Source organism: Perognathus longimembris, unplaced genomic scaffold (genome assembly GCF_023159225.1).
Source record: "Perognathus longimembris pacificus isolate PPM17 unplaced genomic scaffold, ASM2315922v1 HiC_scaffold_4809, whole genome shotgun sequence".
NCBI lineage: Eukaryota > Metazoa > Chordata > Mammalia > Rodentia > Heteromyidae > Perognathus > Perognathus longimembris.
This window is the reverse complement of record NW_025960167.1, coordinates 33,427-54,931: the sequence shown is the minus strand read 5'-3', so window position 1 is coordinate 54,931 and position 21,505 is coordinate 33,427. Positions and strand designations below refer to the sequence as shown.

Below are 21,505 nucleotides of genomic sequence, written 5' to 3'. Positions count from 1 at the left end.
CTAGTGTCCAATCAAAATTGACCAGCCATGAAGTTTTAAAAATTGCAGAGTGCCATTAGGTTGGTGTGCAGTAATGATATGTTTGTAACTATTCTTTCATCAGCATTTAGTAACTTCCAGGCAAACAGGTACCTTTGGTGTACCATCAATTAGCTCACCTCAAATTATAAGGATATTTCAGAAAATATTATTTTCAAAATAAACAACTATGGAGTTATGTAGGATAAAAAATAAATAAATGTGTGTAAGACAAATATGATAAAAAAATGAAAAATTTTTTTGCCAATCCTGGAGCTTGAAGTCAGGGTCTAGGCACTGTCCCTGAGCTTCTTTTGCTCAAGGGTACTACTCTAACACTTGAGCCACAGCACCAGTTCCTGCTTTTTCTGTGTATATGGTACTGAGGAATCAAACGCAGGGTTTCATGAATGCTAGGGGGACATCCTACCATTAACCCACATTCCCACCCCAAAAAATCTTTCTGTGCTGGTCAGGGGCTTGAACTGAGGCATAAGCACAGGCTGGTGACATCATGGGTGGCACCTGCAGGGAGGCATGTGCATCAGCAGCGCCCTGACCCCTGACCCCAACCCCGCAAACCTCACCCCGACCCAATCCAACCGCCATGACCCAATCCAACCCCGACCCCTAACCCAGGCCCCAGGATGGACATGAAAGGAACAGAGGCCAGGGGCCTGGGCAAGGCATGAGTTCTCCAGAGCAGGTTATAATCGGGGCCATCCACAGTGTTCTACCTTGGGCTATAGAGCCAGAACCTCTATTCAGGATTCCAAGCTTCCAGGCTCTACACATTTTATTCTGACACTCTGTGCATTTTCTCTTCAAAATGCCTAAAAAGGCTGGAAATCATGAAAACCAAAGGCGGCATAAAAATAACCAGGGCTAAGAGATGAGGTACTTGCCTAACTTGTGGAAGGCCCTGGAACACAGTACCACTGGAACTCACGAAACAGTGAAATACTTTTGTATACCTAATAAAATATGGCTCACTCCTGTCATCCTAGCTACTCAGGAGGCTGAGACAAGAGGATCCAGGTTCAAAACCAGCTCAGGCAAGAAAGTTCATAACACTTATCTCCAGTGACCCACTAGAAAACCAGAAGTGGCGCTGTGGCTCAATTGGTAGAGCACTAGCGTTCTGCTGAGGAGCTAAAGGACAGCACCAGGCCGAGAGTTCAAGCCCCACAGCCAGCAAAAAAAAAAAATATTTTAAATAAAAAATAAATGTGTGTAAGAACTGTAAATATGATGATAAAATGAAAATCTTTTTTGTTGTTGTTATAGCTGTTTTTGCCAGTCATGGAGCTTGAACTCAGGGTCTGGGCACTGTTCCTGAGCTTTTGCTGAAGGCTAATACTCTTACCACTAGACCCACAGCCCTACTTCCTACTTTTTCTGTGTATGTGGTACGGAAGAATAAAACACAGGGTTTCATGACTGCTAGAACACCCTACCACTAAGCCACATTCCCAGCCCCATGAAATCTTTTGGGGCTTTTGGGGCTTGTATGGGCACTCTACCACTTGAGCCACAGCTCTGCTTCTACTAAACGTTTTTTGTTGTTGTTGATTGGTGATAAAGAACCTCATGAAAAAAAAAAAAAAAAAAAAGAGCCTCATGAACTTTCCTACCAGGCTGGATTCGAACTACAATCAACAGATTTTGGCCTCCTGAGTACATAGGATTACAGGCATGTGGAAAAAACATTTTCAACACATCCCCTCCACCCTAACCTCTGTGCCCTATGCAAGACCTAGATTGAGGTGTATATTCTCCTAACCAAGATTTGTTGGGGTCCACTGAGGCCATCCTACATTGGACTGGACACCTAGATCCAACACCTACCATTCCAATCCTCAACACTTAGGCCTCTCCTCTGTTGAGTGGGATCAGAGCATGGCTGATGGAAGGAAAAACAGGAAAAGGCCATTTAGACCACACTTTCTGCTCCTGCCTTCTGCTACCTCCATCCAGCTCCTAATGGGACAGATCTCACACCAGGCCTGGGGGCAGTGATGGGACACGACTCAGTATAAAGGTGCTTGCCTGGCTGGCGAGGCATGCTCCAAAAACTAGACAAAATACTTCGGTATGCCAAGTAAAATGTGGAATAAACAAGACAGGCAGGCTGACCTTCTCCACACACTTTCACAAATACTCCCACAACCATGCCCTGAGCCTGCTCAGACTGAAAGCACCATCTAAAGTCTCTGCAGTGACTGGGAGGTGAATCCAGAAGCCTGGTTTGGGCATGTTATAATGTAAATTATCAGAGAAACTACATTTTGAAGAATCAAATCTTGGAGTCTTTATAAGAATGCTAGCAGTCTATGGGCAGCCAATTGTTACAAAGGACTGCTGCCCCCAAATATATTTATCACTGTTAGGAAACAGGCCAGAGAAGAAAGAAAAAACAAAAACTATACTAACAAACCAACTGAGCTCCAAGAGCTGATTTGGGACACCATATTGACCAGAGATAAGCCAGGAGACAAACAGGATGCAAACACGGAGATGTGTGGTATGGTGTAATGGCACCTGTGCTTGTCTGGGCCTAAATAAGGTAAAGTCAGGGGACAGGGTAATAGGAAGCTCCTATTCCCAAGCACTGCACTGACAGGTTCAGTAACCTATAAGGGAAGTGCTCACCCCTGTCTCCAGGAATTCAGGCACAACCATCACCTGGGGGTCAGAATTCCCTCTAACATGAAGAAGAGATGCCATACCCTACAATTCAACATGTGTGTGGCCAAGATGGCGCCAGCAAGACCTGACCTCCTTAATTGAGGGCTTAGCCACCCTGAAGCCACTGTAGGAAGGGCACAAATGAACAAACAAGAGAGGAAGGCCACACTTCTCCACACAAAATCACACCCCACACCCATGTTCTGGGCCTGAAAGTAAAAGCTAAAAGCTCGACAATGACTAGAGCCAGCTTCAGAGGCCTGATTTGGGGACTGGCCTCACCAAACCACTTTAGGAGAAGCAAACTGTATTTCTCCACACTGTCCCTCACCTGTATCCATGCCCTGGGCCTGCCTAGACTGAAAATGCCAGCTAAAAGCCAGCTCCAGAAGCCTGGTTTGGGGACTGGCCTCACCAAAGCCACTTCAGGAAGGACACAAACCAACACAGAGAGGCAGGCAGGAAGGCAATAAAAACCAACACCCATGCCATGGACCTGCCAGGACTGAAAGCACTGGCTAAAAGCTCTGCACTGACTGGGAGCAATATCCAGAAGACTGGTTTGAGGCATAGCCTCACCGAAGCTCCTCCACACACTTTCACAAGCACCCCACAACCATAGCCTGGGCCTGCCAAGACTGAAAGCCAGCTAAATGCTCGGCACTGACTGGAATCCGGCTCTGGAGGCCTGGTTTGAGGTGTAGCCTTACCAAAGCCACTTGAGGAAGGGCCCAAAGGAGCAAACAGGAGAGGCAGGCCATGCTTCTCCACACACATTCAAAAGAACCCCATACCCATGCCGTGGACCCCACCTGCCAGGAAGCTTCTTGGCTTACTTACTTCTGCTTGCCTTCTGGAGTTGCCTTGGTGGACCTGGGTCCAGCCTTTTCCACACACAAGCAGCATCTGCACACGCAGTCCTCCAGGCTTCCCCACACAGAAAAGCGGCTGATGCCTGATAGGACAGGTGTACGAAGGCCAACCCATCAGCAAACCACAGTGAGCCTGACCAGCTTTGTAGGCCTGACCCAACTAGAGGACCCGCAGAGAAAGGAGCTCTTCCTAGCCTCCTGGCATGTCTATTTGTTCCAGGCAGAAGGGACCTAAACTAATCCAGCGCCCAAGCCACACCCCTTGACCTCTCACTTCCTCCACTTGCCCCTCCCTTCTCCTTCCATGTTGCCCCATAAGCCCAGTCCTTTCACTTCTCATTTCCTTGCCCTCACCCCTCCCCTCTCCTGCAGTGATGACCCACAAGCCTCACCCCTGCACCTCAGGCACTCCTCTACCCACTTTCACAGCCAGCCTCAACCATTGCCTGGTCCTGCCAAGACTGAAAACCACAGCTAAAAGGATCGGCACTGAAGAAGCCAGCTCCGGAGGCCTGCTTTGAGGCCTAGCCTCAACCAAAGCCACTTCAGCAAGGGCACAAACAAGCAAACAGGAAGGAGAGGCTGAACTCCTCCTCACACTTTCACACCCACCCCACAACCGTGGCCTGGGCCTGCCAAGACTAAAAGCACCAGCTAAAATCTCTGCACTGACTTGAAGCCGGCTCCAGAGGCCTGGTTTGAGGCCTAGCCTCACCAAAGCCACTTCAGGAAGGGCACAAACAAGCAAACAGGAGAGGCAGGCCGCGATCCTCTACACACTTTCACAAACACCACACAACCACAGCCTGGGCCTGCCAAGACTGAAACCACCAGATAAAGGATAGGCAGACACTGACTGCAAGCTGGGTCCGGAGGCCTGGTTTGATGCCTAGCCTCACCCAAGCCACTTCAGGAAGGACACAAACAAGTAAACAGGAGGGGCAGGCCACGATTCTCCACACACTCTCACACCCACCCAACAACCGTGGCCTGGGCCTGCCAAGACTAAAAGCACCAACTAAAAGCTCGGCACTGACTCAAGGCCGGGTCCAGAGGCCTGGTTTTAGGCATAGCCTCACCAAAGCCACATCAGGAAGGGGACAAACAAGCAAGCGGGAGAAGCAGGCCATACTTATCCACACACTTTCTCAGCTCCCCACACCCATGCCCTGAGCCCCACTGCCACAAAGCTCTACTTGTCTTCCAGAGTTGCCTCAAAGTCAGCTTGGTGCACCTGGGTCAGGCCTTCGCCACACACAAGCCGCATCTGCCAATGGTCCGTGTTCCTCCAGGTTTCCCCACACAAACAAGGGTATGGTGTCTGATAGGACAGGAGTACAGAGGCCCAGACCCACCACCAAACCACAGTGAGCCTGACAGGTTGTAGCCCCAAACCCAAAGATGGGGGCTACTGGCAGGACTACTAGTCCCAGGCAGAACCAAAATAAACCAGTCCACTGCCAGGGCCACGGCCCTTACTTCTCACTTCCTCCTGCTTTCTCTGCCCCTCTTGTGCTGTAAGGCCCCATAAGTCCTGCCCCTGCACCTCTAGCTTCCTTGCCCTTGCCCCTCCCCTCTCTAGCTGTGATGGCCATAAGCTCCAGCCCTGCACCTCTAGCTTCCTGGCTCTTGCAATGCCTCTCTTGTGCTCTGACACCCCATAAGCCTCGACCCTGCACCTCTAGCTTCCTGAGGCCCCACCTGCGGACCTGCTGCCCTGCCTGCCTAGCAGAAGGCCTTTGCTCCAACCCAGGGCCTGGTGCACAAGCCTTCAGGGTCTCTCCTGCACCTAGAACTATCAACCAACTGGCACAAGCAGGCTTAAGGGGACACCTGCTAGGGACAGCGGCTAGGGGCATCACATGGCCACTTCCATTTATCCCAGATTACTGTCACAATCAGACTTGGCAGATAAGGGGGCCAGGGGAGGGAGAACAGAGAGAAGGACAGACAAGACCAGAGATCAAAACAAAACAAGAATAAACAGGCTGGGGTTTTATTGATGTTTACTTATTATTCCGTTTTCCAGGTAGAAGGGGGAAATACCTTTGTTATCACATGGGTCTCTGTTAGACCTTTACAGAAATCTAATTGGTGAAGGATGAATTTAAATTAAAACATTCAAACTTCTCCTGACTTCATCAACCAGTATTTCCTTCAAAAATTTAAAGCGGGGAAGCAGGCAAACAGCCATGGAAAACAATGGCCAGGAATTCATAGGCAACAAGTGCTATCTTCACAAAAAGCTTCAATCCAAGATTAGTTTATTTGTAGCTTCATGATCCCTCATAAACTACAAAAACGAATTAAAAACCTGTACTCTCCCTCTCCCTCCCTGCCTTCTTGCTTCCCTCACTCTGACCTCATCCCTGCTTGCCTGAATAATACTATAGAAACAGAGTAAAGAGATCTTTAAAGATGAAATTCATGCTGGAAAACACAGAGACAAAATCACACACAGACACACACACACACACACACACACACACACACACACACACACTTAGACAAAATGAAGAAAGAATATGGGCTGAAACTCAAGCAGTGCAGCACAATCTTCAGTAGAAAAGCGAAAGAACAGCACCCAAGTCCTAAATTCAATCCCTATTAACAGCGCGCACACACAAACACACACACACACAACTAAGGAAAAAAACACTTCCACACATACATGTCACACCTGTCATTTCCCAAGTAAACAGCAGAGGGCGCCCTAGCACTTGGGACAGCACCACAGAGCCCAACTCTGACTATGTATGGACAATTTCCATAGGTTCCTACTGATATTCTCTTGGGTGCCTTCTCACTGAAGCACTGAGGGAGTCATTGAGCATAGGGCAGAGTCCAACTATTGGAGAAATACTTAAAGGTAGAACAAATGGGTCACAGCATAAGATATCTGTTTTTGATGCTGTTAGGGTGGAAAATGCAGTTAACCCCAACAGTTGGGAAGCTGAGGCCGAAGACTACAAGTTAGAGACCGGCCTGGTCTATTGCAGCAATACAACGTCTGGAGAAAGAAAAAACAGAAGGGGAGGAGAGAAGAGAGGGAAAGAGGAGAGGAGAGAGCCACTGTTTTCTTCAGCATACTAATTCATAAAAGCGGCTGGTCTAGAAGAATCCAACATCAACTGTATTCTGCATGGTAACATTCCAACACTTACTAAAATAAAGCCAATCCTAGAAATAATGAACCACTAAAAATGTCCCTAAGAATCAACATCAACACAAGGGATTTGAACATATAAATCAGAAAAAGAATAAACAGTCAACGTGTGCCACTGTTGACAAATAAATGACATACAATTTATGGAGATTCAACAGTTACTTGCATCTCCTTCCCTGTTCACAGGTATGGACCATGTGTCTCTCAGGTTATTCTTTGGTCTGTTGTTTTGTTGTTGTCCATAGCGGGCTGTCCTTGAGACAGTGCCACTTCTGGTTTTCTGGCATTTAATTGGAGATAAGGGACTCAAGGACATTCCTGCCTGGGCTGGCTTTGAGCCATAATCCTCAGATCTCGGCCTCCTGAGTAGCAAGGATTACTGGTGCCTGGCTCTATTCTTGATTTATTGACACTCTGGACTTAGGAATTAATTTTTGCAGCTTAGATTTGGATTCTGAGGAGGTTGATACTGATTTCCTTTAAAGGATTTCAATTTATCAAGACTTTCTGTTAAAGACTTGTGGATTTTCTGTCACCCCTGATAACACCTACTAATCTCCAGGGTTCAGTCTTATCCAGCCCAAGCATCATGGTGGCCATTCCAGCCTGAGTCTACAGTGCTCAGTGCATGCCTGGGACACCCCATTCTACCCTCAGACAACCCTCGTGTTAATCAAGGGAGGCCCATGCTTCTGTTGCTTCAATGGTGACAGCGTCTGATCCTCAGATGTGCCTAAAGTGTCATCTCAAAACCAAAGACTGGGGCTGAGAATGTGGCTTAGTGGTAGAGTGCTTGCCTAGCATGCATGAAGCCTTGAGTTCGACTCCTCAGTACCACATAAACAGAAAAGCCGGGAAATGGTGCTGTGGTTAAAGTGGTACAGTGCTACCATGAATCAAAAAGAAGCTCAGGGACAGCTCCCAGGCCAAGTTCAAGTACCAGGAGTAAACATCCAGTCCACATAGCATCCTTTATGGCTAAAATGTATGTTTTGCCAAGTCTCATTCTGCATCCTGCCTCATAGAAGCAATTGAGGCCCCAAGTATCTGTGTGGCTACTTAGGTGGAATTCGTGTCTGAAACTGCGCACAAATGAGCATAAGGGATAGCTCCCAGGGTTTGAGAGGCCATTTGCCTGGTGACACCATGGCACTACTTCGGCATAGTTTTCAAATCCCTCCATCGCCCAGTACTACCTTGCAGCATGGACAGCCAGGGTCTGGGTGCTTCAGTCCCAGCGACACTGATTGCTGAGCTACTAAGTTAAACCCAGTGGCCATCTTTCATATCAGGTCCTTGTCACCTTCTCCCTGATGCCTCCTCATATGATTGTGATTCAATGATTAGAGGGTCTTAGAACGTTGACCTACAGTGATACCAACTTCACAATGTTTTTTGAATGGGTGTCACTTCTTCAAGGGAGGGGATGTCATTCAAGCCACTTTTCTGCATTGGGCCATACTTCCAGATACTACACTCAAAATTCCAAGTGTATGTTCTCCATGTTTTCTTCAGATACTAGACACATTTTACCATCAAAGTACTTACAGTCAGAAGAAATCAACAGGCACCAAAGGATGGCCATGCTGGAACTACTCCCCAGGGAAGCAGGATCCTATACAGGTGACAGGGGAAGAACAAAACAAAGTCACACAGAAGTTCCTTACTAGAAAACTTGAATAAAACCAGTCTTAAGGAAATGACTGGGTTATATTAAAGGGGTGAGGTTCAGTGTTGAGTTGCTTGCCTAGGTCGTGGGAAGCCCTGAAACACAATAAATTTCAAATTCACCAAAAAAAATTTTTAAATGCCTTGGTATGCTGAACAAAATGTGTGTAAGACCTATGTAATAAAAATATTTTCCACACAGCCCCTCATCCCCTAACCCACAATCACAGAGCAAGACATGACCAAAAGCAGAACTTAATGTATAGCAAAGACTCAGAGGCTTGGGCAGAGGCCTAGGGTCACTAAAGTTGTTCTGATCAGCACCAACCTACCAAGCAGTAAAAGATAAGCTGCCCTTACTCACACATGCCTTCATCTCCTTCTCGAGGCCCCAGGATGGATATGAAAGTATAAATGAAAACTTGACACAGACTTGAACAGAGGCCAGGGGCCTGGGCAAGGCATGAGTTCACCAAAGCAGGTTCTAATGGGAGCCATCCACTATGTCCTACCTTGAGCTATAGAGCCAGAACCTCTACTCAGAATTCCAAGCTTCCAGGCTCTACACATTTTATTCTGACACTCTGTGCACTCAGTGCATTTTGTCTTCAAAATGCCTACAAAGGCTGGAAATCATGGAAACCACAGGCGGCCCAGGGCTAAGAGCTGAGGCACTTGCCTAGCTTGTGGAAGGCCCTGGAACACAATACCACTGGAAATCACTAAAAAGAAAGTTAAATACTTTTGCATGCCTAACAAAATGTGGCTCACTCCTGTCATCCTAGCTACTCAGGAGGCTGAGACCAGAGGATCCAGGTTCAAAGCCAGCTCAGGCAGGAAAGTTAATAAGACTGTTATTTCCAATGACCCACTAGAAAACAGAAGTGGTGCTGTGGCTCAGACAAGTCTTCAGCTGAAGACCTTGAGGACAGAACCCAGGCACAGAGTTCACAATCCACATTTGGCAAAGAAAAAAATTTTAAATAAATAAAAATTAAAAATAAATGTGCAGGCGCCAGCGACCACCCAGGCAGATAGCGGTACAGAGTCCCAAATCCGTACTATTTGTGTATCTAGGTAACATTTGCTGGTCACCCATCACAGAAGCAGTTTTCAGAAAACATGTAGTTGACCAAAATGTTTCAGATGATTGGACCACTGATAGCGGTGTTGTTTCTGACTAGAACGTGGGTCGTGCCACAGATCCAAGAGCTATGAGCTGCCTAACAAATCATGACATTAGCACAGCACATAAGGCAAGACAGGTCACCAAAGACGACTTTGCTACATTCGAATACATGCTGTCTATGGATGAAAGCAATCAGAGAGATTTGAAAACAATAAGTAATCAAGTTAAAAACTGCAAAGCTAAAATTGAACTACTTGGGAGCTATGATCCACAAAAACAACTCAAGATTGAAGATCCCTATTATGGAAACGACTCCGACTTCGAGCTGGTCTATCAGCAGTCCCTCCGGTGTTGCAAGGCCTTCCTAGAGAAGGCCCACTAGAGTGTTAGCACTGCCCACAGCCAAGCCAACAACTCACCCATTAGTCCTGTGCATAAGTGTAGAAGCTTTCCTTAGCCCCAGCCCCTGTTGTTTCTTCAGCTGACTTACTCTTAAACATAATTGTAGGTGACAAATTAGTTTTATTTAACCAAGAAGTTAAATGACTTCTCATTTTCTCCTGATTATAAAACACTGGAACAAGGAAACAGGGAAGAACAAAATACAACCCTGTGAAGTAATAATGACCTGAGCTCAAGAAGACCTGGACAGTGTGGTGTACTTGGCATGTTGCATGACTAGCACTGCCCAGTAAACCTGCTTACTTTGTACCTTGCTGACCTGGGCTCTTATAGAGTCACAACAGCTCTACTGATAGCAGCTCCTCTGCTCCCAGAAATGTTTTAACTCAGTTTACGCATAGAGCACACTTGTATGTTTAAGATAGAAGCAAGGAATGGTGGTGACTGTAAATCCAGGACTAGGGAGGATGAGGCAGGAGGATCATAAGTTCAAGGCCAGCCTGGGCTATAACATGCCTCAAATTACAAAAAAAAAAAAAAAAAAAAAAAAACAAACACAAAATAAGAGGCAGACTGGTGGAATAAATCTTTAGTATTCTCACTACTTGTTGCTTTGTATTTAGTTTATTTAAAGGGGGTCAGCTTATTTATTCCAATTTGAGCCACTTTGACTTTAAGAATTGAATTCTATATTGGAAGTACACTTGTATGCAAGTAACCTTCAGTCAGTGGAGAGAATGTTTTCTATACACATGCAACTCAAGTGTCCAACCAAAATTGACCAGCCATGAAGTTTTAAAAATTGCAGAGTGCCATTAGGTTGGTGTGCAGTAATGATATGTTTGTAACTATTCTTTCATCAGCATTTAGTAACTTCCAGGGAAACACCTTTGGTGTACCATCAATTAGCTCACCTCAAATTATAAGGATATTTCAGAAAATATTATTTTCATAATAAACAACTATGGAGTTATGTAGGATAAAAAATAAATAAATGTGTGTAAGACATATATGATAAAAAAATGAAAAATTTTTTTGCCAATCCTGGAGCTTGAAGTCAGGGTCTAGGCACTGTCCCTGAGCTTCTTTTGCTCAAGGGTACTACTCTAACACTTGAGCCACAGCACCAGTTCCTGCTTTTTCTGTGTATATGGTACTGAGGAATCAAACGCAGGGTTTCATGAATGCTAGGGGGACATCCTACCATTAACCCACATTCCCACCCCAAAAAATCTTTCTGTGCTGGTCAGGGGCTTGAACTGAGGCATAAGCACAGGCTGGTGACATCATGGGTGGCACCTGCAGGGAGGCATGTGCATCAGCAGCGCCCTGACCCCTGACCCCAACCCCGCAAACCTCACCCCGACCCAATCCAACCGCCATGACCCAATCCAACCCCGACCCCTAACCCAGGCCCCAGGATGGACATGAAAGGAACAGAGGCCAGGGGCCTGGGCAAGGCATGAGTTCTCCAGAGCAGGTTATAATCGGGGCCATCCACAGTGTTCTACCTTGGGCTATAGAGCCAGAACCTCTATTCAGGATTCCAAGCTTCCAGGCTCTACACATTTTATTCTGACACTCTGTGCATTTTCTCTTCAAAATGCCTAAAAAGGCTGGAAATCATGAAAACCAAAGGCGGCATAAAAATAACCAGGGCTAAGAGATGAGGTACTTGCCTAACTTGTGGAAGGCCCTGGAACACAGTACCACTGGAACTCACGAAACAGTGAAATACTTTTGTATACCTAATAAAATATGGCTCACTCCTGTCATCCTAGCTACTCAGGAGGCTGAGACAAGAGGATCCAGGTTCAAAACCAGCTCAGGCAAGAAAGTTCATAACACTTATCTCCAGTGACCCACTAGAAAACCAGAAGTGGCGCTGTGGCTCAATTGGTAGAGCACTAGCGTTCTGCTGAGGAGCTAAAGGACAGCACCAGGCCGAGAGTTCAAGCCCCACAGCCAGCAAAAAAAAAAAATATTTTAAATAAAAAATAAATGTGTGTAAGAACTGTAAATATGATGATAAAATGAAAATCTTTTTTGTTGTTGTTATAGCTGTTTTTGCCAGTCATGGAGCTTGAACTCAGGGTCTGGGCACTGTTCCTGAGCTTTTGCTGAAGGCTAATACTCTTACCACTAGACCCACAGCCCTACTTCCTACTTTTTCTGTGTATGTGGTACGGAAGAATAAAACACAGGGTTTCATGACTGCTAGAACACCCTACCACTAAGCCACATTCCCAGCCCCATGAAATCTTTTGGGGCTTTTGGGGCTTGTATGGGCACTCTACCACTTGAGCCACAGCTCTGCTTCTACTAAACGTTTTTTGTTGTTGTTGATTGGTGATAAAGAACCTCATGAAAAAAAAAAAAAAAAAAAAAGAGCCTCATGAACTTTCCTACCAGGCTGGATTCGAACTACAATCAACAGATTTTGGCCTCCTGAGTACATAGGATTACAGGCATGTGGAAAAAACATTTTCAACACATCCCCTCCACCCTAACCTCTGTGCCCTATGCAAGACCTGGGTTATGGTCTATGTTCTCCAAACCAAGATTTCTTGGGGTCCACTGAGGCCATCCTACATTGGACTGGACACCTGGATCCAACACCTACCATTCCAATCCTCAGCACTGAGGCCTCTCCTCTGTTGAGTGGGATCAGAGCCATGGCTGATAGAAGGAAAAACAAGAAAAAGCCATTTAGACCACACTTTCTGCTCCTGCCTTCTGCTACCTCCATCCAGCTCCTAATGAGACGGATCTCACGCCAGGCCTGGGGGCAGTGATGGCCCACTGAGACCACCACGGGACACGACTCAGTATATAGGTGCTTGCTGGCTGGCAAAGCATGCTCCAAAAACTAGACAAAATACCTTGGTATGCCAAGTAAAATGTGTAATAAACAAGAGAGGCAGGCTGAACTTCACCACACACTTCCACAAATACCCCCACAACCATGCCCTGCACCTGCCTAGACTGGAATCACCATCTAAAGTCTCTGCAGTGACTGGGAGCTGGATCCAGAAACCTGGTTTGGGACTGTTATAACATAAATTATCAGAAAAACCACATTTTGAAGGATCAAATATTGGAGTCTTTATAAGAATGCTAGCAGTCTATAGGCAGCCAATGGTTACAAGGGCCAGCTGCCCCCAAATATACTTATCACTGTTAGGAAACAGGCCAGAGAGGAAAGAAAAAACAAAAACTAAACTAACAAACCAATTCAGCTCCAAGAGCTGATTTGGGACACCATGTTGACCAGAGATAAGCCAAGAGACAGGACACAGGATGCAAAGACGGAGATGTGTGGCATGGTATAAGGGCACCAGTGCTTGTCTGGGCCTAAATAAGGTAAAGTCAGGGGACAGGGTAATAGGAAGCTCCTAATACCAAGCATTGGACTGACAGGTTCAGTAACCTGCAAGGGAAGTGCTCACACCTGTCTCCAGGAATTCAGGCACAACCATCACCTGGGGGTCAGAATTCCCTCCCTCCATCCACCATGAAGAAGAGATGCCATACCCTACAATTCAACATGTGTGTGGCCAAGATGGCGCCAGCCAGACCTGACCTCCTTACTTCAGGGCTTAGGGACCCTGAAGCCACTACAAGAAGGGCACAAATGAACAAACAAGAGAGGAAAGCCACACTTCTCCACACACAACCACAAACACGCCACACCCATGTTCTGGGCCTGCATAGACTGAAAGTGCCAGCTAAAAGCTTGACAATGGCTGGGAGATGGCTCCAGAGGCCTGGTTTGGGAACTGGCCTCACCCAAGCCACTTCAGGAGAAGCAGGCCTTATTTCTCCACAGTGTCCCTCACCTGTATCCATGCCCTGGGCCTGCATAGAGTGAAATTGCCAGCTAAAAGCCACCTCCAGAAGCCTGGTTTGGGGACTGGCCTCACCAAAGCCACTTCAGGAAGGACACAAACACAGAGGGTCAGGCATGCAATAAAAACCAACACCCATGCCATGGGACTGCCAAGACTGATAGCACTGGCTAGAAGCTCTACACTGACTGGGAGCCAGCTCCAGAAGACTGGTTTGAGGCCTAGACTCACTGAAGCCAACAGGGTGGCAGGCCTCGCTCCTCCACACACTTTCACAAACATGTCTGGGCCTGCCAAGACTGAAAGCCAGCTAAATGCTCAGCACTGACTGGAAGCCGGATCTGGAGGCCTGGTTTGAGGCCTTAGGCTCACCGAGGCCACTTCAGGGAGGGCCCAAACGAGCAAACACGAGAGGCAGACCGCACTTCTCCACACACTTTCACAGACACCCAACAACCATGGCCTGGGCCTGCCAAGACTGAAAGCCCCAGCTAAAGGCTGGGCACTAATTGGAAGCTGGATCCAGAGGCCTAGTTTGAGGATTAGCCTTACCAGAGCCACAAACAAGCAAACATGAGAGACAGGCCACGCTTCTCCACACACTTTCACAAACACCCCACCATCATGCCCAGGGCCACACCTGGCAGGAAGCTTGGCTAGCTCTGCTTGTCTTCCATAGTTGCTTCAAGATCAGCCCAGTGCACCTGGGTCTGGCCTTCTTCTACACACGGTCAGCATTCCTCCAGGCTTCCCAACACAGAAAAGTTGCTGGTGCCAAATGGGATGGGTGTACGGAAGCCAAGCACAACCACCGATCACAGGAAGCAAGACCAGCTTTGTACACCCAAAGCCAACGATGGGACTCCCAGTGGAAGGAGCTTCTGGCAGGCCTGTTTGTTCCCCCCAGAAGTGACCTAAACCAGTTCAGTGCTCAGGCCACACCCCTTGACTTCTATCTTCCTCTTCCTTGCCCCTTCCCTTTTTTGCTGTGATGCCCCATAAGCACCTCTACCTTCCTGGGTCTTTCCCTGTCTCTCTCTCTCATGCTGGGATGCCCCCATAAGCATAGCTCCTTGACCTCCTCCACTTTACCCCTCCCCTCTCATACTGTGATGCCCAAATAAGCCCTGCAACTCTACCTTCCTAAATAAGGTAAAGTCAGGGGGCAGGGTAATAGGAAGCTGCTATTCCTAAGCCCTGAACTGACAGGTTCAGTCACCTATAAGTAAAGTGCTCACACCTGTCTCCAGAAACTCAGGCACAACCATCACCTGGGGGTCAGACTTCCCTCCCACCACCATTAAGACTAGATGCTAGGCCCTAAATTTCAACTTGTCTGTGACCAAGATGGCGCCGGCCAGACCTGACCTCCTTCCTGCGGGGCTTGGGCACCCTGAAGCCACCACAGGAAGGGCACAAGCAAGCAGGGAGGCAGGCCGCGCTCCCCAACACACTGTCACACTTACCCCACGCCCCGGGCCACACCTGACAGGAGGTTCCGCTTCCTTGGCTGCGCTCAGCTCATCTCCTGGAGTCGCCTCAAGGTCGGCAGGCGCAGTGCTCCCAGGCTGCTCTCGGTGGGCCTCGGCTACGCAGACCCCGGCTCTCCTCCCGCCCACAGCTCGGCGGCCCGGCCTCCATTCTCCACAGGCCCCGGCTCACCTCCTGTCCTCTGTCCTCAGGCCCGGGGACTCCCTCTCCTCCCGCCCGCGGGCCTGCAGATCGCTCCTGTGGCAGCTCAGCAGCAAGAGGCTCTCCAGGCTGTGGCTTTCCCGGGCCTCTGCTCCCTTTCCCGGAAGTCCCGCCCTCCCACGGTGGAGGCGGAGGTTCCGGTCTCCTCCACGTGAGGTGGGGCCTCCTCCCATGCTCTGCAGGCCCGCCACCCCTGCCACCCCCCAAACACCCAGAGAAGGCATAGGGCGGGGCTGTGACGCCATGAGGGGCGGGGCCATGGCAATGGCATGAGGAGGGGCCGTGATGTCAACAGGGGCGAGGCCAGGAAGACGAGTGGGGCGGGGCTGTGCGGCCACTGTGGGGCAAGGCTGAGACACTGTCAGGGCAGGGATCCCCATCTGGGGTTAGGACTTTGGACCCTTGACCAGTGCAAATGCACTTGTCCACGACATCACCATCGCCATTGCCCTCAGGGCCGCATGCTTGGGGCCTGTGCTCACCCCGCGGGGCCTCGCCCTCGGGCCGGGCCTGGCGCTCAAACTAGGCCTTCACTGTCCCGGCCCCGCCCCACCGCGGAGCCGCAGCTCTTCTCTGGCCTACAGTGCACTTGCATGCACAGGAAGGTAAGGACGGGACCCAGAGCTCCTGCGTGCGTGCGAGGCCGCGCTCCACCCGAGCCAGTGCTCGCTGCCACCCGCGCGAGTTCAGTGTTCCCGCGTGTGTGTGACGGAAGGGGCTGGTGACGTCATGGGTGGCACGTGCGGGGAGGAGGCATGTGCATCAGCAACATGCCAGCAGTGCCCTGACCCCTAACACAACCCCACCACCCTCCCTGCCACCCAATCCGACCCAAGACCCAGGCCCCAGGATGGACATGAAAGTATAAATGAAAACTTGACACAGACTTGAACAGAGACCAGGGGCCTGGGCAAGGCATGAGTTCACCAAAGCAGGTTCTAATGGGAGCCATCCACTATGTCCTACCTTGAGCTATAGAGCCAGAACCTCTATTCAGGATTCCAAGCTTCCAGGCTTTACACATTTTATTCTGACACTCTGTGCACTCTGTGCATGTTCCCTTCAAAATGCCTACAAAGGCTGGAAATTATGGAAACCAAAGGCAGCATAAAAACAACCAGGGCTAAGAGCTGAGGTACTTACCTAGCTTGTGGAAGGCCCTGGAACACAATACCACTGGAACTCACAAAAAAGAAAGTGAAATACTTTTGCATGCCTAATAAAATGTGGCTCACTCCTGTCATCCTAGCTACTCAGGAGGCTGAGACCAGAGGATCCAGGTTCAAAGCCAGCTCAGGCAGGAAAGTTCATAAGGCTGTTATCTCCAATGACCCACCAAAAAACCAGAAGTGGCGCTGTGGCTCAGGTGGTAGAGCACTAGTCTTCAGCTGAAGACCTTGAGGACAGAACCCAGGCACAGAGTTCACGCCCCACATTCGACAAAGAAAAAATTTTAAATAAATAAAAGTTTAAAAATAAATGTGTGTAAGACCTATATGATAAAAATGAAAATCTTTTTTTGCCAATCCTGGAGCTTGAACTCAGGGTCTAGGCACTGTCCCTGAGCTTCTTTAGCTCAAGGGTAGTATTCTACCACTTGAGCCACAGCACCACTTCCTGCTTTTTCTGTGTATGTGGTGCTCAGGAAACAAACACAGGGTTTCATGAATGCTAGGGGAGCACCTTACCCCTAACCCACATTTCCACCCCAAAAACTCTTTTTGTGCTGGTCCTGGAGCTTGAACTCAGGCATGAGCACTCCACCAATTGAGACACAGCTCTGCTTCTACTAGAGGATTGTTGTTGTTGTTGTTGTTGTTGATGATGATGATGATAAAGAGCCTCATGAACTTTCCTACCAGGCTGGATTCGAACTGCAATCAACAGATTTTGGCCTCCTGAGTACATAGGATTACAGGCATCTGGAAAAAACATTTTCCACACATTCCCTCCACCCTAAACTCTGTGCCCTATGCAAGACCTAGATTGGGGTCTATGTTCTCCTAACCAAGATTTGTTGGGTTCCACTGAGGCCATCCTACATTGTCGGGAGCCGAGCTAGCAGCTAAGCTCATCCTGACCTCTGGCTGTGCTGATGTCGCCAAGATGTCGTGAGCCAAACTTGCACCTAGGTTCATTTTCACCTCTGGCTGTGCTGTTACCGCCAGGATATGCTAAAGGCAACGTCCACAGCCACTGTCAGGAATTGCTTTGTTACCTTGTGTTTACTGTAATCAAATGTTGTAAACTTCAAAGCCTCTTTGTGTTCTGGAATTTTAACAACCCTATGCTATTCCCTGGTTCCAAAACTGCATATAAGCTGGAAGTTAAGAATAAACTGTCTTGAGGTTCAACCTCATGGCTGCAGACCTCCCGTACCCCATCTTTGTCTCTTGTCTTTTTTTCTCTTGCCTTATTTTTCTTTTTCCGTATCCCTGCCGCCCCTCAGTCAGGATTTCTGTTCCCCTGCCGGCTGGCCCGGCAGGCTACATTGGACTGGACACCTGGATCCAACACCTACCATTGCAACGCTCAACACTTAGGCCTCTCCTCTGTTTAGTGGGATGAGAACCATGCCTGATGGAAGGAAAAACAGGAAAAGGCCATTTAGACTACACTTTCTGCTCCTGCCTTCTGCTACCTCCATCCAGCTCCTAATGAGACAGATCTCACGCCAGGCCTGGGGGCAGTGATGGCCCACTGAGACCACCACGGGACACGACTCAGTATAAAGGTGCTTGCCTGGCTGGCAAGGAATGCTCCACAAAGTAGACAAAATACCCTGGTATGCCAACTAAAATGTGCAATAAACAAGAGAGGCAGGCTGAACTTCACCACACACTTTCACAAATACTCCCACAACCATACCCTGAGCCTGCCTAGACTGGAATCACCATCTAAAGTCTCTGCAGTGACTGGAAGCTGGATCCAGAAGCCTGGTTTGGGACTGTTGTAATGTAAATTATCAGAGAAACCACATTTTGAAGGATCCAATCTTGGAGTCTTTATTAGAATGCTAGTAATCTATAGGCAGCCAATTGTTACAATGGCCTTCTGCTGCCGCAAATATATTTATCACTATTAGGAAACAGGACAGAGGAAAGAAAAATCTAAAACTATACTAACAAACCAATGCAGCTCCAAGAGCTGATTTGGGACACCATGTTGACCAGAGATAAGCCAAGAGACAGGACACAGGATGCAAACACGGAGATGTGTGGCATGGTGTAATGGCACCAGTGCTTGTCTGGGCCTAAATATGGTAAAGTCAGGGGACAGGGTAATAGGAAGCTGCTAGTCACAAACACTGGACTGACAGGTTCAGTAACCTACAAGGCAAGCGCTCACACCTGTCTCCAGGAATTCAGGCACAACCATCACCTGGGGGTCAGAATTCCCTCCCTCCATCCACCATGAAGAAGAGATGCCAGACCCTACAATTCAACATGTGGCCAAGATGGCACCGAAGAGACCTGACCTCCTTACTTCAGGGCTTAGGCACCCTGAAGCCACTACAGGAAGAGCACAAATGAACAAACAAGAGAGGAAGACTGCACTTCTTCACACACAATCACAAACACCCCACACCCATGTTCTGGGCCTGCATAGACTGAAAGTGACAGCTAAAAGCTTGACAATGACTGGGAGCTGGCTCTGGAGGCCTGGTTTGGGGAACTGCTTCGCCCAAGCCACTTTAGGAGAAGCAGACCGTATTTCTCCACACTATCCCTCACCTGTATCCATGCCCTGGACAAGCCTAGACTGAAAGTGCCAACTAAAAGCCATCTTCAGAAGCCTGGTTTGGGGACTGGCCTCACCAAAGCCACTTCAGGAAGGACATAAACCAACACAGAGAGGCAGAGAGGCAGGCAGGCAGGCAGGCAGGCAGGCAATAAAAACCCACACCCATGCCATGGGCCTGCCAAGACTGAAAGCACCGGCTACAAGCTCTGCACTGACTGGGAGCCAGCTCCGGAAGACTGGTTTGAGGCCTAGCCTCACCAAAGCCCACTTCAAGGACACAAATGAGCAAACAGGAGAGGCAGGCCGCGCTCCTCCACACACTTTCACAAACACCCCACAACCATGGCCTGGGCCTGCCAAAACTGAAAGCCCACTAAATGCTCAGCACTGACTGGAAGCCGGCTCTGGAGGACTTTTTTGAGGCATTAGCCTCACCAAAGCCACTTCATGAAGTGTCCAAAGGAGCAAACAGGAGAGGCAGGCCATGCTACTCCACACACATTCACAAGCACCCCACACCCATGCCCGGGGCCCCACCTGACAGGAAGCTCGGCTTAGCTCTGCATGTCTTCTGGAGTTGCCTCAAGGTGAGCTCGGTGCACCTGGGTCCAGCCTTCTCCACAAACAAGCTGCATGTGCCCACGGTTAGCGTTCCTCCAGGCTGCCCCACACAGACAAGCAGCTGCTGCCTGATGGGATGAGTATACAGAAGCCCAGGCCCACCAACAAACCACAGTGAGCCTGACCAGCTTTGTAAGCCCGAATACAACTAGAGGACCCTCAGAGAAAGGAGCTGCTTCCTAGCCTTGTGGCAAATCTGCTTGTTCCTGGCAGAACCAACCTAAACCAGTCCAGCGCCCAAGCCACACCCCTTGACCTCTCACTTCCTCCTCTTGCCCCTCCACTCTTGTTCTGTGATGACCCATAAGCCCTGCTCCTTCACCTCTCACTTCCTGTCTCTTGACCCACCTCTTTCATGTTGATGCCGCATAAGCCCCACCCCTGCAGCTCTCACTTCCACCCCCTTGCCCCCTCCTTTCCCATGCTGTGATACCCCATGAGCCTGGCCCCTTTACCTATAGCTTCAAGACTCTTGCCCCGCCTCTCTCATGCTGTGATGCCACAAAGCCCCACCCCTGCATCTCAGGCCCCACTCATCCACGCACTTTCACAGCCACCCAACAAGTGTGGCCCGGGCCTGCCGAGACTGAAAGCACCAGATAAAAGCTCTGCACTAACTGGAAGCCAGCTCTGGAGGCCTGATTTGAGACCTAGCCTCACCAAAGCCACTTCAGGAAGGGCCCAAAGGAGCAAACACAAGAGGCGGGCCTCGTTCCTACACACACTTTCACAAGCACCCCACACCCATGCCCTGGGCCCCACCTGGCAGGAGGCTCGGCTTAGCTCTACTTGTCTTCCAGAGTTGCCTCAAGGCCAGCACTGTGCACCTGGGTCCAGCCTTCTCCACAAACAGGCCACATCTGTGCATGGTCAGCATTCCTCTAGGCTTCCCCACGCAGAAAAGTGGCTGCTGCCTGATGGGATGGGTATACGGAAGCCCAGACCCACCACCAAACCACGCTGAGCCTGACCAGCTTTGTAGGCCAAAACCCAAAGATGGGACCTCACAGAAAGGAGCTGAGTGACTAGCTTGTCCCAGGCAGAATGGACGTAGTGCCAGGGCCACGCCCCTTGACCTCTCACTTCCTCCTGGTTTCCCCACCCCTATCATGCTGTGATGCCCAATATGCCCCGCCCCTGTACCTATCACTTCCTGGGCCTTGCCCCTCCTCTCTCCTGCATTGAAGCCCAATAAGCAGCACCCCTTGACCTCTACTTTCCTTGCTTTTGCCCCACCTGTCTCCTGCTGTGACACCTCATAAGCTCAACACCATAAGCCACCCCACAACCATGGCCTGGGCCTGCCAAGACTGAAAGCACCAGCTAACAGCTCTTCACTGACTGGAAGCGGCTTTGGAGGCGTGGTTTGAGACCTAGCCACACCACCTAAGCCACTTCAGGAAGGACACAAACAAGCAAACAGGAGGGGCAGGCCGCAATTCTCCACATGCTCTCACACCCACCCAACAACCGTGGCCTGGGCCTGCCAAGACTAACAGCACCAGATAAAAGCTCTGCACTGATTCGAAGCCAGCTCCAGAGGCCTAGTTTGAGGCCTAGCCTCACCAAAGCCACATCAGGAAGGGCACAAACAAGCAAACGGGAGAGGCAGGCCGCGCTTCTCCACACACTTTCACAGCCACCCCACACCCATGCC

General features: G+C 49.2%; 1 pseudogene; it reads left to right on the top strand.

Moving 5' to 3' along the window:
- The first annotated feature begins 9,416 nt into the window (after positions 1-9,416).
- On the top strand, positions 9,417-9,923 carry LOC125344951 (annotated as a pseudogene).
- Positions 9,924-21,505: the final 11,582 nt, after the last annotated feature.